A 14,688-nucleotide genomic window follows, 5' to 3' on the forward strand; every position below is an offset into this window, starting at 1 on the left:
GCTAACTGCTTCCATCACGTGTATCACTAAACGCCTAACCGGTCTCGTCCACTTACAGGTTGCGCAACTAACGAAACTCAGCGACAACAACAAAATCAAAGTTCAGTATTTCACATACTTATTGACTGATTCCTGAGGGTATTTTCGTTCCGTCGTTACAACTACAGTAAAATGCGTGTTTCCCTCACCAGACGCGTTTCAGTTTACTGAGGTAAAGCATCAGCAGTGGTCTGTAATTGAATATGCACTACTGGACATTAAAATTGCTGCACCAAGAAGAAATGCAGATGATAAACGGCTATTCGTTGGACAAATATATTACACTAGAACTGATATGTGATTACATTTTCACGCAGTTTGGGTGCACAGATCCTGAGAAATCAGTACCCAAAACAACCACCTGTGGCCGTAAGAACGGCCTTGATACGCCTGGTCATTGAGTCAAACAGAGTTTGGATGGCGTGTATAGGTACATCTACATCTACATCCATACTCCGCAAGCCACCTGACGGTGTGTGGCGGAGGGTACCCTGAGTACCTCTATCGGTTCTCCCTTCTATTCCAGTCTCGTATTGTCCGTGGAAAGAAGGATTGTCGGTATGTTTCTGTGTGGGCTCTAATCTAACTGATTTTATCCTCATGGTCTCTTCGCGAGATATACGTAGGAGGGAGCAATATACTGCTTGACTCCTCGGTGAAGGTATGTTCGCGAAACTTTAACAAAAGCCCGTACCGAGCTACTGAGCGTCTCTCCTGCAGAGTCTTCCACTGGAATTTATCATCTCCGTAACGCTTTCGCGATTACTAAATGATCCTGTAACGAAGCGCACTGCTCTCCGTTGGATATTCTCTTTCTCTACAGTTGCCCATGCAGCTTCAACACGATACCACAGTTCATCAAGAGTAGTGACTGGCGTATTGTGACGAGCCAGTTGATCGGCCACCAGACCAGACATTTTCAATTGGTGAGAGATCTGGAGAATGTGCTGGCCAAGGCAGCAGTCGAACATTTTCTGTATCCACAAAGGATCGTACAGGACCTGCAACATGCGGTCGTACATTATCCTGCTGAAATGCAGGGTTTCGCAGGGATCGAATGAAGGGTAGGGCCATCTAAAATGTTACGTCCACTGTTCAAAGTGCCGTCAATGCGAACAAGAGGTGACCGAGACGTGTTACCAATGGCACCCCATACCATCACGCCGGGTGATACGCCAGTACGCGATGACGAATACACGCTTCCAATGTGCGTTCACCGCGATGTCGCCAAACACTGATGCGACCATCATGATGCTGTAAACAGAACCTGGATTCATCCGAAAAAAATGACGTTTTGCCATTCGAGCACCCAGGTTCATCGTTGAGTACACCGTCGCAGGCGCTCCTGTCTGTGATGCAGCGTCAAGGGTAACCGCAGCCGTGGTCTCCGAGCTGACAGTCCATGCTGCTGCAAACGTCATCGAACTGTTCGTCCAGATGGTTGTTTCTTGCAAACGCCCCCATCTGTTGACTCAGGGATCGAGACGTGGCTGCACGATCCGTTACAGCCATGCGGATAAGATGCCTGTCATCTCGACTGCTAGCGATACGAGGCCTTTGAGATCCAGCATGGCGTTCCGTATTACCCTCCTGAACCCACCGATTCCATATTCTGCTAACAGTCATTGGATCTCGACCAACGCGAGCAGCAATGTCGCGATACGATAAACCGCAATCGCGACAGGCTACAATCCGACCTTTATCAAAGTCGGAAACGTGATGGTACGCATTTCTCATCCTTACACGAGGCAACACAACAACGTTTCACCAGGCAACGCCGGTCAACTGCTGTTTGTGTATGAGAAATCGGTTGGAAACTTTTCTCATGTCAGCAAGTTGTAGGTCTCGCCACCGGCGCCAACCTTGTGTGAATGCTCTGAAAAGCTAATCATTTGCATATCACTGCATCTTCTTCTTGTCGATTATATTTCGCGTCTGTAGCACGTCATCTTCGTGGTGTAGCAATTTTAATGGCCAGTAGTGTATTTACAGTATGAGTTATTTTTAAGATCGAAAAACAGTTGTTTTGCAGAAGTACGCATTTTGTATGTTTCACACATCACTCTTTTTCGTACACCAGTGTTTACTGTTTCTCTGCAAACTTCTACGTGTGTATTATGTTTTGTAGTGTTGACAACATTGCTACTATAATCCGTTCATCATGAGAATAAACCTGATGTAAATATTTCATTACGTATTCTTCCGCGTTTGCTGGAACCTCATTGGATTTCCGTTTCACGTGGGACTGCAGCTAAGCTGTCTTGAGTACTGTCAAGTGCGATAATAAGGCTACGATTTTTGTGCTGAGCGTTACACGAACATCGATTTTTCGATATTACGGGACAGCAGCTGTACCGGGGCGTTTAACTTGGTCAGCTTTGTCCGGTCAAATGGTTCAAATGGCTCTGAGAACTATGCGACTTAACTTCTGAGGTCATCAGTCGCCTAGAACTTAGAACCACTTAAATCTAACTAACCCAAGGACATCACACACATCCATGCCCGAGGCAGGATTCGAACCTGCGACCGTTGCGGTCGCTCGGTTCCAGACTGTAGCTCCTATAACCGCACGGCCACTCCGGCCGGCTCTGTCAGGTCAGCTGGTACAGCTGAGTGGCCAAGTAAGTAGTCCTGACAGTCGGGATACCAGTTACTTTGGAATAAGGCTGGGCATCTCGGACATCAGTCACCAGTCGTGGTCACGTTTGTGCTCATACGGCAAAGACTACCAATTCCACCGGTTAGTCCCTCAACCGTTAAGGGTAAAACCCAATGGGACTCGGGGCAAGTAAGGCTAGCAACCTGCTTCCCTGATACTTTAAATATGAAGCTGGCAACAATCAGAGCAAAATGCCTCGGACCTTTGGAGGTGACGGAGTCCCACCTCTAACTGACAAGTCAGGGCTCCTAAGATACGACTTGGCAAACAAATGGTAATGAGATGGGGAGCTCTTGATATCAATGGGGGCTACTCTGGGAAGAAGGTAGAGCTGGCAGAGGCTGCAAGTAAGATTGGGCAACTTTGTTGTATGGGAGCGAAAGCTGGGTGGATTCAGGTCACCTTATCAACGAGGTTGAGGTTACGAATATGAAAGTAGCTAGGATGATTGCACGTACTAGTGAATGGGAACAATGGCAGGAAGAAACTAAAGAAAAACTGGGAATGAACTCTATACATGTAGCAGTCAGGGCGAACAGGCTTAGATGGTGGGGTCATGCTACAGGCATGGGAGAAGCAAGTTTACCCAAGAAACTCATGGTTTCAGCAGTAGAGGGTAGGAGGAGTCGGGGCAGACCAAGGAGAAGGTACCTGGATTAGGTTAAGAGTGATTTTGAAGTAATAGGTTTAACATCAGAAGAGGCACCAATGTTAGCACTGAATAGGGGATCATGGAGGACAGAAAATAATCAATTTTTTCAGCCTTCAGTTGCAAGGTAATTTTTACTCTTTTACCTAGGTTTCGATTCCAGTAATGGAATCTTCTTCAGAAAAAAAAAAATTATTTTGAGAGCCAAACACTGGCCTTGTCACAGATTAAAAATTAAAACAATAAGGACGCATAATCATAAGATTATGTCTGTTAAAATTAAAACCATTAAGGCGAACGTAGACGGAGCTACGCCGGCCAGAAATAAGGACCACACGTGAGCGGCACGGAAACTAGGCGTAGCGAGCATTGTTTATTTTCTGTACATTTCACGGTTGCTGACGCGCTGCATTATGTTAAAGATTTGTAGATCATGGAGGAATTTTATAAGGGGGCTATGCTCCAGACTGAACTCTGAAAGGCATAATCAGTCTTAAATGATGATGATGATGATGATGATGTTTTCTTAATTTAAACAAGTTAATGAACAGACTTTCATAAAACTTCATTAATTGAGAATTTGTATTTGAAATGGAAAAAGCAATTTCCGCGTCCAGTATGTAATTAGAAACAAGAAGATGCTCATATTCATAAAAGTTGATGATTAGTTTTATATTAACGAGACGTAGGTATTTCAAATTTAACGAGAAAAAACAATGATAGTGGGGAGATGCGAACCATCGCACGAATATCAGCCTGTAATTCTCGAAAACGCTGCCGCCTGTGTTACGTTTGCAGTGTAACTTTATATGTCAACTAAAGCGTATACAACGTTGGGAAAACTTCAAAGCCGATTACCTCCGCAAATTTATGAACAACATACAGAACAGCCTATTTCTCGACACCTTTTAACCATGTTTCACGTGCGTGTTTCACTACGGAACAGGAAGCAGCCTCAGCCATTTTCATACTACGTATTAACAATCAGAGCAGAACGATGCAGAGGCTGTGACTATACACGATTTTTGAAATAAAAACTACGGAGCTAGAGCGTGATTAAGAAAAACTTTTATGGCTGTTAATACATGCGAATATTTAAAGTTTCATTAATAACTTAGTAATAATATATCTAATACATAAGTAGGATCTACTTCGAAAGGCGTAATAACACCAGTGTACGTTTGTGTTTCTTTACATCAGGTTTATTCTTATGATGAACGGATTATAGTTTGTCTTTCACCTAGACTTTTTCTCTTTTTTTTGTAGTTAGTTACTTGTGTGTTATTCTGTTTAACTAAGTTGCTGTGTCATGAAGCAATAGTGATGGAGGAGTGTTTTTGCGCACAGATGATGGACTCAATCAACCGACCGCCATCACGTTCTTCTTTCTCTTCTCTCTTTCGCCCTTTTCTCTCATGTCTATTGTTGAAGGGCACGTAATTAAAAAAGAAGCCCACCTTCCTGTAATTTCTACTTACAAGGGAACCTCCTCATCGCACCCCCATAAGACTTAGTTATAAGTAAAACTGAACACAGATCACTCGAGAAAACAGGAAGTAGTTGTGTGGAACTATGAAAAAAATGAGCAAAATATACAAACTGAGTAGTCCATGCCACCGTGTTCCCATGGTTAGTGTGAGCAGCTGCAGAGTGAGAGGTCCTTGGTTCAAGTCCTCCCTCGAGTGAAGAGTTTAATTTTTTATTTTCAGACAGTTATTTTGCGAAGCTGCACAGGTACACAGAGCATATTGTTTACGTGATCGTGTGTCAATTATCAAAGATCAGGTACTCTCACGTAATCATCTTCGCTCTCAAAAATTCCAGGACATGTTCAGATTTGCTTGGACATATGCAGGATTGGACGGTCTACACGCGGAAAAATTTGAAAACGTTAAAAACATATGTTTTGACAGAGCACAGGGAAAACTGTGCGACTGTGAAACTGTTGCATTCATTTGTTGCAGTTTATGTGACAAACTCTTGTGTTTTCATCACTTTTTTGGGAGTGATCATGACATCCACAAGAAAACCTAAATCGGGCAAGGTGGAAAAATCTTTTTACCCATTCGCCAAGTGTACAATGTAGGCGGGTCGACAACATATTCGTGTCATGTGACGCACATACCGTCACCTGTGTCGTATAGAATATATCAGACGTGTTTTCCTGTGGAGGAATCGGTTGACCTATGACCTTGCGATCAAATGTTTTCGGTTCCCATTGGACAGGCACGTCCTTTCCTCTACTAATCGCACGGTTTTGCTTTGCGGTCGCAGAACACAGACAGTAAACTTATTACAATGAACAGAGATGTCAATGAACGAATGGACAGATCATAACGACGCGAAAATAAAGTAAACTTTTCACTCGAGGGAGGACTTGAACCAAGGACCTCTCGTTCTTCAGCTTCTCACACTAACCAAGGGACCACGGCGGCATGGACTACTCAGTATATTTAGCTTATTTTATTCATAGTTCCACACAACTTCATCCTGTTTCTTTCGAGTGATCTGTGTTCAGTTTTCCAAGGCCTATCCACTGTGCCAACTTATAACCAAATCTGAGAGGGGTGCGATGGGGAGGTTCCATTGTTAGAACTGTACTCGCCATGAACGAATATAACCGTTGTGTGTGTGTGTGTGTGTGGGTGGGTGGGTGGGTGTCTGTGTGTGTGTTTTATCTGCACTATTGAAATCTTTAATTTGCGAATATAGTGAAAAATGCTTACAGTAATATGTGAAATGTAAATGAGACACTTAAAGTAGTAAAGGAGTTTTGATATTTGGGGGTGTGTGTCTGTGTGTGTTTTTATCTGCACTATTGAAATCGTTAATTTGTGAAAATAGTGAAACATGCTTACAGTAATATGTGAAATGTAAATGAGACACTTAAAGTAGTAAAGGAGTTTTGCTATTTGGGGAGCAAAATAACTGATGATGGTCGAAGTAGAGAAGATATAAAATGTAGACTGGCAATGGCAAGGAAAGCGTTTCTGAAGAAGAGAAATTTGTTAGCATCGAGTATAGATTTAAGTGTCAGGAAGTCATTTCTGAAAGTATTTGTGTGGAGTGTAGCCATGTATGGAAGTGAAACATGGACGATAAATAGTTTGGACAAGAAGAGAATAGAAGCTTTCGAAATGTGGTGCTACAGAAGAATGCTGAAGATTAGATGGGTAGGTCACATGACTAATGAGGAGTATTGAATAGAATTGGGGAGAAGAGGAGTTTGTGGTACAACTTGACTAGAAGAATGGATCGGTTGGTAGACATTCTGAAGCATCAAAGGAATTTAGTATTGGAGGGCAGCGAGGACGGTAAAAATCGTAGAGGGAGACCAAGAGATGAATACACTAAGCAGATTCAGAAGGATGTAGGTTGCAGTGGGTACTGGGAGATGAAGAAGCTTGCACAGGATAGAGTAGCATGGAGAGCTGCATCAAACCAGTCTCAGGACTGAAGGCCACAACAACAACAACAAAATATCTCGCATGGCTGGTTAGAGATAAGAGAGGTTTTTCCGTTCCCGTCTGAAATTCAGTCAGGGTAAGATTTGGGTAATGGTGGGTAGTTTCACTGGGCCATAAGCTTGGCCGTCGAGGGCGTCGGAACCGACTCATCCTGCTCTTGATTATACATGACAGGTCTCTGTTACGAGAGCCGCGTGTAAGTGGCGAGGGTATCTGGCTCCTCGGGTTATCGGTTCGTCAGTAATGATTCACCGGATTCTCACTGAGTGTATCATAATTTTGTCCAAACTCATAAATATGCAACTTTATTGTTAACTATATGTACGAAACATCGGTCTTAGGAATACTAGCTTTGGAGTTAACAAGTGAGCCTATTTTGCTTTTATTTTAAAGTGGAAACAGATGCTTTCTAGATTCACGTTCCTACGTACAACTATACAAGCGGAGCTGCCTCTACAAGCTACAGGAATGAACTGCCTGAATTGTGAAACGACTTGTATTGTACACGCTCCAGCACAAATCTCTAGTTTTGCCTTCCAAAACTATGAAAGAGAAAGTGTGTGTGTGTGTGTGTGTGTGTGTGTGTGTGTGTGTGTGTGTGTGTGTGTGTGTCGGACTAACTAGCCGTATATACGAAAACAGCATGAAAATAAAAAAGATGTACGAAAGTCTGAACTTTTGTAAAAGGAGTTAAATTCTTCTTCCTCCCATGGGCATCCACTAATGGATGCTTACGATCACATGCTCCTTTGCTCCTCGGTTTCCTGCAGCAGTAATCTGTGACTGAATATCGCACAGAACCTTCAATTGTCTAATATTTCGCAATGCAAATATCCTTTTTCTTACAAGTCCCTTTTTCCTGCAGTTACAAGCTGTAAGAATCCGTATTTTTCATTTCGTATGGCGTGTAGTAATTACGCTATCCTTCCCTTCTTAATTGTACGGCTTGGTTCTCGATCTCTGCCGAAAAGCGAAAGGACTTACTCATTTATGAATGTCACCGTCCACGGAATCTTAAGTACTCCAAGATGTATTCACATCCCGAAAGCTTCCGTTTTGTTGGTAGTTTTTATTTTCCGTGACCAATCTTATACACTGTAAAGGGGTACTAGGCAACGTTACCTTTATGAATAGTGTTAAGGCCAGTTCGAAGTCCGAGCTGCTTCTCTTTGCTCCATAGGTATCTTCAATTTTCCTGTAGGCTGCAACTATCTTTTCCCTAGTTAGGCGTACTAGTGCAGCCTTCTGTTTATCCTGTGGTCATTTCTGCTTAGCTATTTTGCACTTTCAATCAATATCATTTTTGGACGTCTGCATTCCCTTTCACCATTTGCTACTTTTCTATACTGTCTCGCTCAGTCAAGTAACTTCACTATCTTCTTACGAGCTAATATCTTGTTGTGTCGTTGTGGTTTTCAGTCCTGAGACTGGTTTGATGCAGCTATCCATGCAACTCTATCCTGTGCAAGCTTCTTCATCTCCCAGTACCTACTGCAACCTACATATGAAATTAATATTGTTTGGAAACTAAAATTTAGTTGAAGAATAAAGTCTTTTTTGCATTCTAAAACCTTCTTGAAAAATACGGTTTCTCGTGTATATTAAATCTTTTTTCCGCACATGAGTGCAATAAAATAAATCTTCTTCAGTGAAGAATAAACGCTAAGTATTTTTTACTTCGCCGCTCGTTTTCTTTTCGTTTGTAATATCAGATACTATTTGGACACATATTTGTGTAAATTTTTTTGTTGATTGCTTTGTGTCTATTTTTACGACAGTAATCCTTGTCTACGAAGATACTTAACACCTGTGCTTGTTTCACAAGTTGCTGTTCACACTCTCTTGTCTCGACGTGCTTGCAAGCAGCACATAAAATTTTGCTTCCCTTGTAACTGAAAATACACTACTGGCCGTTAAAATTGCTACACCAAGAAGAAATGCAGATGATAAACGGGTATTCATTGGACAAATATATTATACTAAAACTGACATCTGATTGCATTTTCACGCAATTTGGGTGCGTAGGTCCTGAGAAATCAGTACCCAGGACAACCACATCTGGCCGTAATAACGGCCTTGATACGCCTGGGCATTGAGTCAAACAGAGCTTGGATGGCGTGTACAGGTACAGCTGCCCATGCACCTTCAACACGATACCACAGTTCATCAAGAGAAGTGAATGGCGTATTGTGACGAGCCAGTTGCTCGGCCACCATTGACGAGACGTTTTCAATTGGTGAGAGATCTGGAGAATGTGCTCGCCAGGGCAGCAGTCGAACATTTTCTGTATCCAGAAAGGCCCGTACAGGACCCGCAACATGCGGTCGTGCATTATACTGCTGAAATTTAGGGTTTCGTAGGGATCGAATGAAGGGTAGAGCCACGGGTCGTAACACATCTGAAATGTAACGTCCACTGTTCAAATTGCCGTCAGTGTGAACAAGAGGTGATCGAGACGTGTAACCAGTGGCACCCCATACCATCACGCCGTGTGATACGTCAATCTGGCGATGACGAATACACGCTTCCAATGATCGTTCACCACGATGTTGCCAAACACGGATGCGACCATCATGATGCTATAAGCAGAACTTGAATGCTCTGAAAAGCTAATCATTTGCATATCACAGCATATTCGTCCTGTCGGTTAAATTGGCGCCTGTAGCACGTCATCTTCGTGGTGTAGCAATTTTAATGGCCAGTAGTGTAATATTGTATGCGGTTAACTCGACTGCTGACCTAAGTTCCGTACATCGTAATCTTTGCACAATGAAGATTAATTCCTAATAAATTAAGGTATATTTTGAGAGTTGTCTCTTATTTGTAATTCGTTGTAAATATAACCCATGCCATTAATCAGTTCTCTGCTGAAGAGTTTTGAAATAGGTAATTTAATACGTGATGTCCATTATAACTGATGTTTTATGTTGGTGTGAAAGAGCTATTTTTTGCGTAGCTATCCCCGCACGTCAGCTTAATTCAGAAAGATCGAACCAGCAGTGGAAACTACTTAATTAAACTTCTAAGGTAATAAACAAATTAAAATGTTAAATTTAAAATTAAATGTTAGAAGTTAAAATTAAATGTTAGAAGTTAAAGCACTTTCATATAAAATACTTTACTAGTTCAGATCTCACTGTTTTAACAACCATTGATTACTATCTTCGCCTGGGCAATTTTCTGTACTATTTCAGAACTGAAGACGGCTGTCTTCAGTTCTGAAATAGTACAGAAAATTGCACAATTAGGGGAAAATAGTGTAAAACGCACTGGCAAATCTTTAACATTTAACATTGTTGTATATCGTTTGTCTCCACCCTGACCACATCAGGAAATAACAGAAACAAATAAAACATAGCAACGGGGACGCTGCACCGTGTCCGATTTCTCCAAGGGATCGGCGTTATTGTATGGGTTTTGGAATTCTTAGTGGTAAGCTGTCCTTCCTGAAATCACCACTCGCTCCTGGGACGCAATCTGTGTACTCTATCTCTCTCCCTCTAGTGTAGACCTCATTTTCAAAGAGAGCACATTTTTGTAAAGGTTAGCACATGTTCGCCTTGTTAGCTGGGCGCACAGTGTGGCAGACTGCTAACCGAAAGGAGCCTGGGTTCGATTCCTGGCTGGGTCAGAGAGTTACTCCGCCACAGGAATGGGTATTGTCCTTATGTTCGTATCGTCATAACTGACACAAAATCACTTGCATGGCGTCACAGGACAAATCTAACCCTATATAACTTCTTACGAGTGTACAGCTTGACTTAATTGAATATTCTCAATTTTCGAAGCACACTGCCGTATTGTCTTCCTACTGCTCAGATGACAGTATGGGCACTTACTGAAAGCTAATAGATTTATAAAAGGCTGCATATTCTATATCTCTTCGGGAATGGGCTCCTGCCTGGTATTCACCTAAACAAATGCGGAAAACTGCCTAAAACGCACATCCAGGTTAGCAGGCATAATGGCCAGCATTGTTAAGTCACAGAGTGGATTCGGTCTCGGGCTGGCACGCTTCCCAGTACCCTCGAACTGGCAGATACCCAGGCAGGCCACTGAGCATTGTTCACTGTCGAAGGCAGTGGTTATCAAGTTGCGGCCCACGAGTCGCATGCAGCGAGTATTGAGTATTCATGCGGCCCATGGTTCTCAGCTATATTTTATAACAGTATCCAGCAAGCAACTAACAGCCGAATGTAAAAAATTCAACTAACGTTACAACCTTCAAAAGAGTGTAGTTTTTCGTCTCAGTAACCAAGAAAAATACTTTCTGAGACGGTAATATTCTAAGATGTGTTCAGTTTTAATTGATATTGGTGAACTTTGAGCTAAATAAAGTTGGACGCGACGTGATTATGATCGTATGACGGGAATTAACAGTACTGGACTGTGGGAGAAAGCCGCGTACCACAGCCCTCTGTCACTGAACTAGTGCGCGGACAGAGTTCTTAGTGCAGGAAGCGACCGTTCCCAATACTACGTCGCAGGTAACGATGTAGTCTGGTGTACACCACTTCTGGAGCACCCTGTTCCGTGGCCCACTACCTGATGTGCTCTCTGCTCCGTGGTAGCTGGAGCTAGACGCATAGGATGTTCCATTTCGGAAATCATTAAGGAATTCAGTATTCTGAGATCGGCAGTGTCAAGAGCGTGCCGGGAATACCAAATTTCAGTCATTACATCTCTCCACGAACAACGCAGTGGCCGGGAGCAACGGCTTTTGCGTAGAGTTGTCAATGTTAATAGACAAGCAGCACTGTGTGAAATAACAGCAGAAATTAATGTTGGACGAATGACGAACGTGTCCTTTAGGACAGTGCGGCGAAATTTGCCGTTAGCGGGCTGTGGCAACAGATGAGGGAAGCAAGTGTCTTTGCTAACAGCACGACATCGCCTGCAGCGTCTCTCCTGGGCTAGTGACCACATTGGTTCGACTACAGACTTCTGGAAAACTTTGGTATGATCAGATGAGTCCCCATCTCAGTTGGTTGGTTGGTTTCGGGAAGGAGACCAGACAGCGTGGTCATCGGTCTCATCGGACTAGGGAAGGACGGGGAAGAAAGTCGGGCGTGCCCTTTCAGAGGAACCTTCCCGGCATTTGCCTGGAGTGATTTAGGGAAATCACGGAAAACCTAAATCAAGATGGCCGGACGCGGGATTGAACCGTCGTCCTCCCGAATGTGAGTCCAGTGTCTAACCACTGCGCCATCTCGCTCGGTCATCTCAGTTGGTAAGAGCCGATGGTAGGATTCAAGTGTCGTGCAGACCCGAAAGCCATGTAACCAGGCTCTCAACAAGGCAGTGAGTAATTTGGTGGTGGCTCCGTTGTAGTGAGGGCTGTGTTTACGTAGGATGGACTGGATCCTCCGGTCCAACTGAATCGACCATTGACTGAAATGGTTATGTTCTGCTACTTGGAGACCATTTGCAGCCATTCATGGACTTCATGTTCCCCAACAACGACATCTTGTACGTTCTTTGCTATTTGTTTGTAGAACATTCCGGGAAATTCGAGCGAATGATTCGGCCAGCCAGATCGCCCGACACGAATCCCATCGAACATTTATGGGACATGATCGAAAGGTCAGTTCGTGCACAAAATCCTGCGCTGGGAATAATTTCGCAATTGTGAACGTCTATAGAGGCAGCATGGCTGGATATCTCTGCACGGGACTTTCAACGACTCCTGAGTCCATACCACGTCGAATTCCTGCACTACGCTGGTCAAAAGTAGGTCCGGCACGATATTAGGAGGTGCCCCATGACTTTAGTCACCTCTCTGTACAGTGGACTATACCAACAAACTAGCGTTGTGTAAACGTCGTAAAGAATAAGTGCAAAGGAACACTGTCTATTAATAATTACACATTAATAGGCAAAGTGAACTATGTTTGTGTTCCAGAGAAAGCAGCAAATAAAGTTCGAAAACTTTTTGTAAGCAGAAGAAAGCTTTCAAAATAACACATACTACAATTTCATCAGTTTACGTTGAAGATAGTTCGGCAATTTTCACAACTGTCAAGACCTGCTTTCTTTGGGATTGAAATTATTATTTTATATTCTTGAAGACTGAGGGTATTTCGCCTGTGCCATACATCTTGCTCACCAGATGGTGGAGTTATGTCAGGGCTGGCTCTCCCAACGCTATCAGTAGTTCTAATGGAATGTTGTATACTCCTGGGGCCTTGTTTCGACCTATGTCTTTCACTGCTCTGTCAAACGCTTCACCCAGTGTCGTATCTCCCATTTCATCTTCATCTACATCCTCTTCCATTTCCATGATATTCAAGTACATCGCCCTTGTATAGACCCTCTATATACTTCTTCTTCTTCCATCTTTCTGCTTTCCCTTCTTTGCTTAGATCTGGGTTTCCATCTGAGCTCTTGATATTCATGCAAGTGGTTCTCTTTCGTCCAAAGGTCTCATTAATTTTCCTGTAGGCAGCATCTATCTTACCCTTACTGATATATGCCTCTACATCCTCTAGCCATGCCTGCTTAGCCAATTAGCTCTTCCTGTCGATCTGATTTTTGAGACGTTTGTATTCCTTTTTGCCTGCTTCATGTACTGCACTTTTTTATTTTCTCCTTTCCTCAATTAAATTCAATATTTCTTCTGTTACCCAAGGATTTCTACTAGCCCTCGTCTTTTTACCTACTTGATTGCTGCCTTCACCATTTTATCTCTCAAAGCTGTGAAAATTACCGAACTATCAGTTTATTAAGTCACGGCTGAAAAATACTAACACGAATTATTTACAGATGAATGGAAAACTGGTAGAAGCCGACATCGAGGGAGATCAGTTTGGATTCCGTAGAAATACTGGAACACGTGAGGCAATACTGACCCTACGACTTATCTTAGAAGATAGATTAAGGAAAGGCAAACCTATGTTTGTAGCATTTGTAGACTTAGAGGAACAGTTTCACAATGTTGACTGAAATACTCTCTTCCAAATTCTAAAGGTAGCGGGGTCAAAAACAGAGAGTGAACGTCTATTTACAATTTTTACAGAAACCGGATGGCAGTTATAAGAGACGAGGGGCATGAAAGGGAAGCAGTGGTTGGGAAGGGAGTGAGACAGGGTTGTAGCCTCTCCTCGATGTTATTCAATCCGTATATTGACCATCAGTAAAGGAAACAAAAGAAAAATTCGGAGTTGAATTAAAATCCATGGAGAAGAAATAAAAGCTTTTAGGTTCGCCGATGACACTGTAATTCTGTCAGAGATAGCAAAGGACCTATAAGAGTACCAGAACGGAATGGATAGTGTCTTGAAAGGAGGATATAAGATGAACATCAACAAAAGCAAAACGAGGATAATGGAATGTAGTTGAATTAAGTCGGTTGATGCTTAAGGAATAAGATTAGGAAAAGAGACACTTAAAGTAGTAAAGGAGTTTTGCTATTTGGGGAGCAAAATAACTGATGATGGACGAAGTAGAGACGATATAAAATGTAGACTAGCAATGGCAAGGAAAGCGTTTCTGAAGAAGAGAAATTTGTTTACATAGAGTATAAATTTATGTGTCAGGAAGTCGTTTCTGAAAGTATTTGTATGGATTGTAGCAATGCATGGAAGTGAAACGTGGACGATAAATAGTTTAGACAAGAAGAGAATTGATTATTTCTAAATGTGGTGCTACAGAAGAATGCTGAAGATTAGATGGGTAGATCACGTAACTAATGAGGAAGTGTTGAATAGGACTGGGGAGAAGAGAAATTTGTGGCACAACTTGACTAGAAGAAGGGATCGGTTGGTAGGACACATTCTGAGGCATCAATGGATTACCAATTTAGTATTGGAGGGCAGCGTGGCGGGTAAAAATCGTAGAGGGAGGCTAAGAGATGAATATACTAAGCAGATTCAGGA

This window comes from Schistocerca gregaria, chromosome 9 (assembly GCF_023897955.1).
Source record: "Schistocerca gregaria isolate iqSchGreg1 chromosome 9, iqSchGreg1.2, whole genome shotgun sequence".
NCBI classification, from domain to species: domain Eukaryota; kingdom Metazoa; phylum Arthropoda; class Insecta; order Orthoptera; family Acrididae; genus Schistocerca; species Schistocerca gregaria.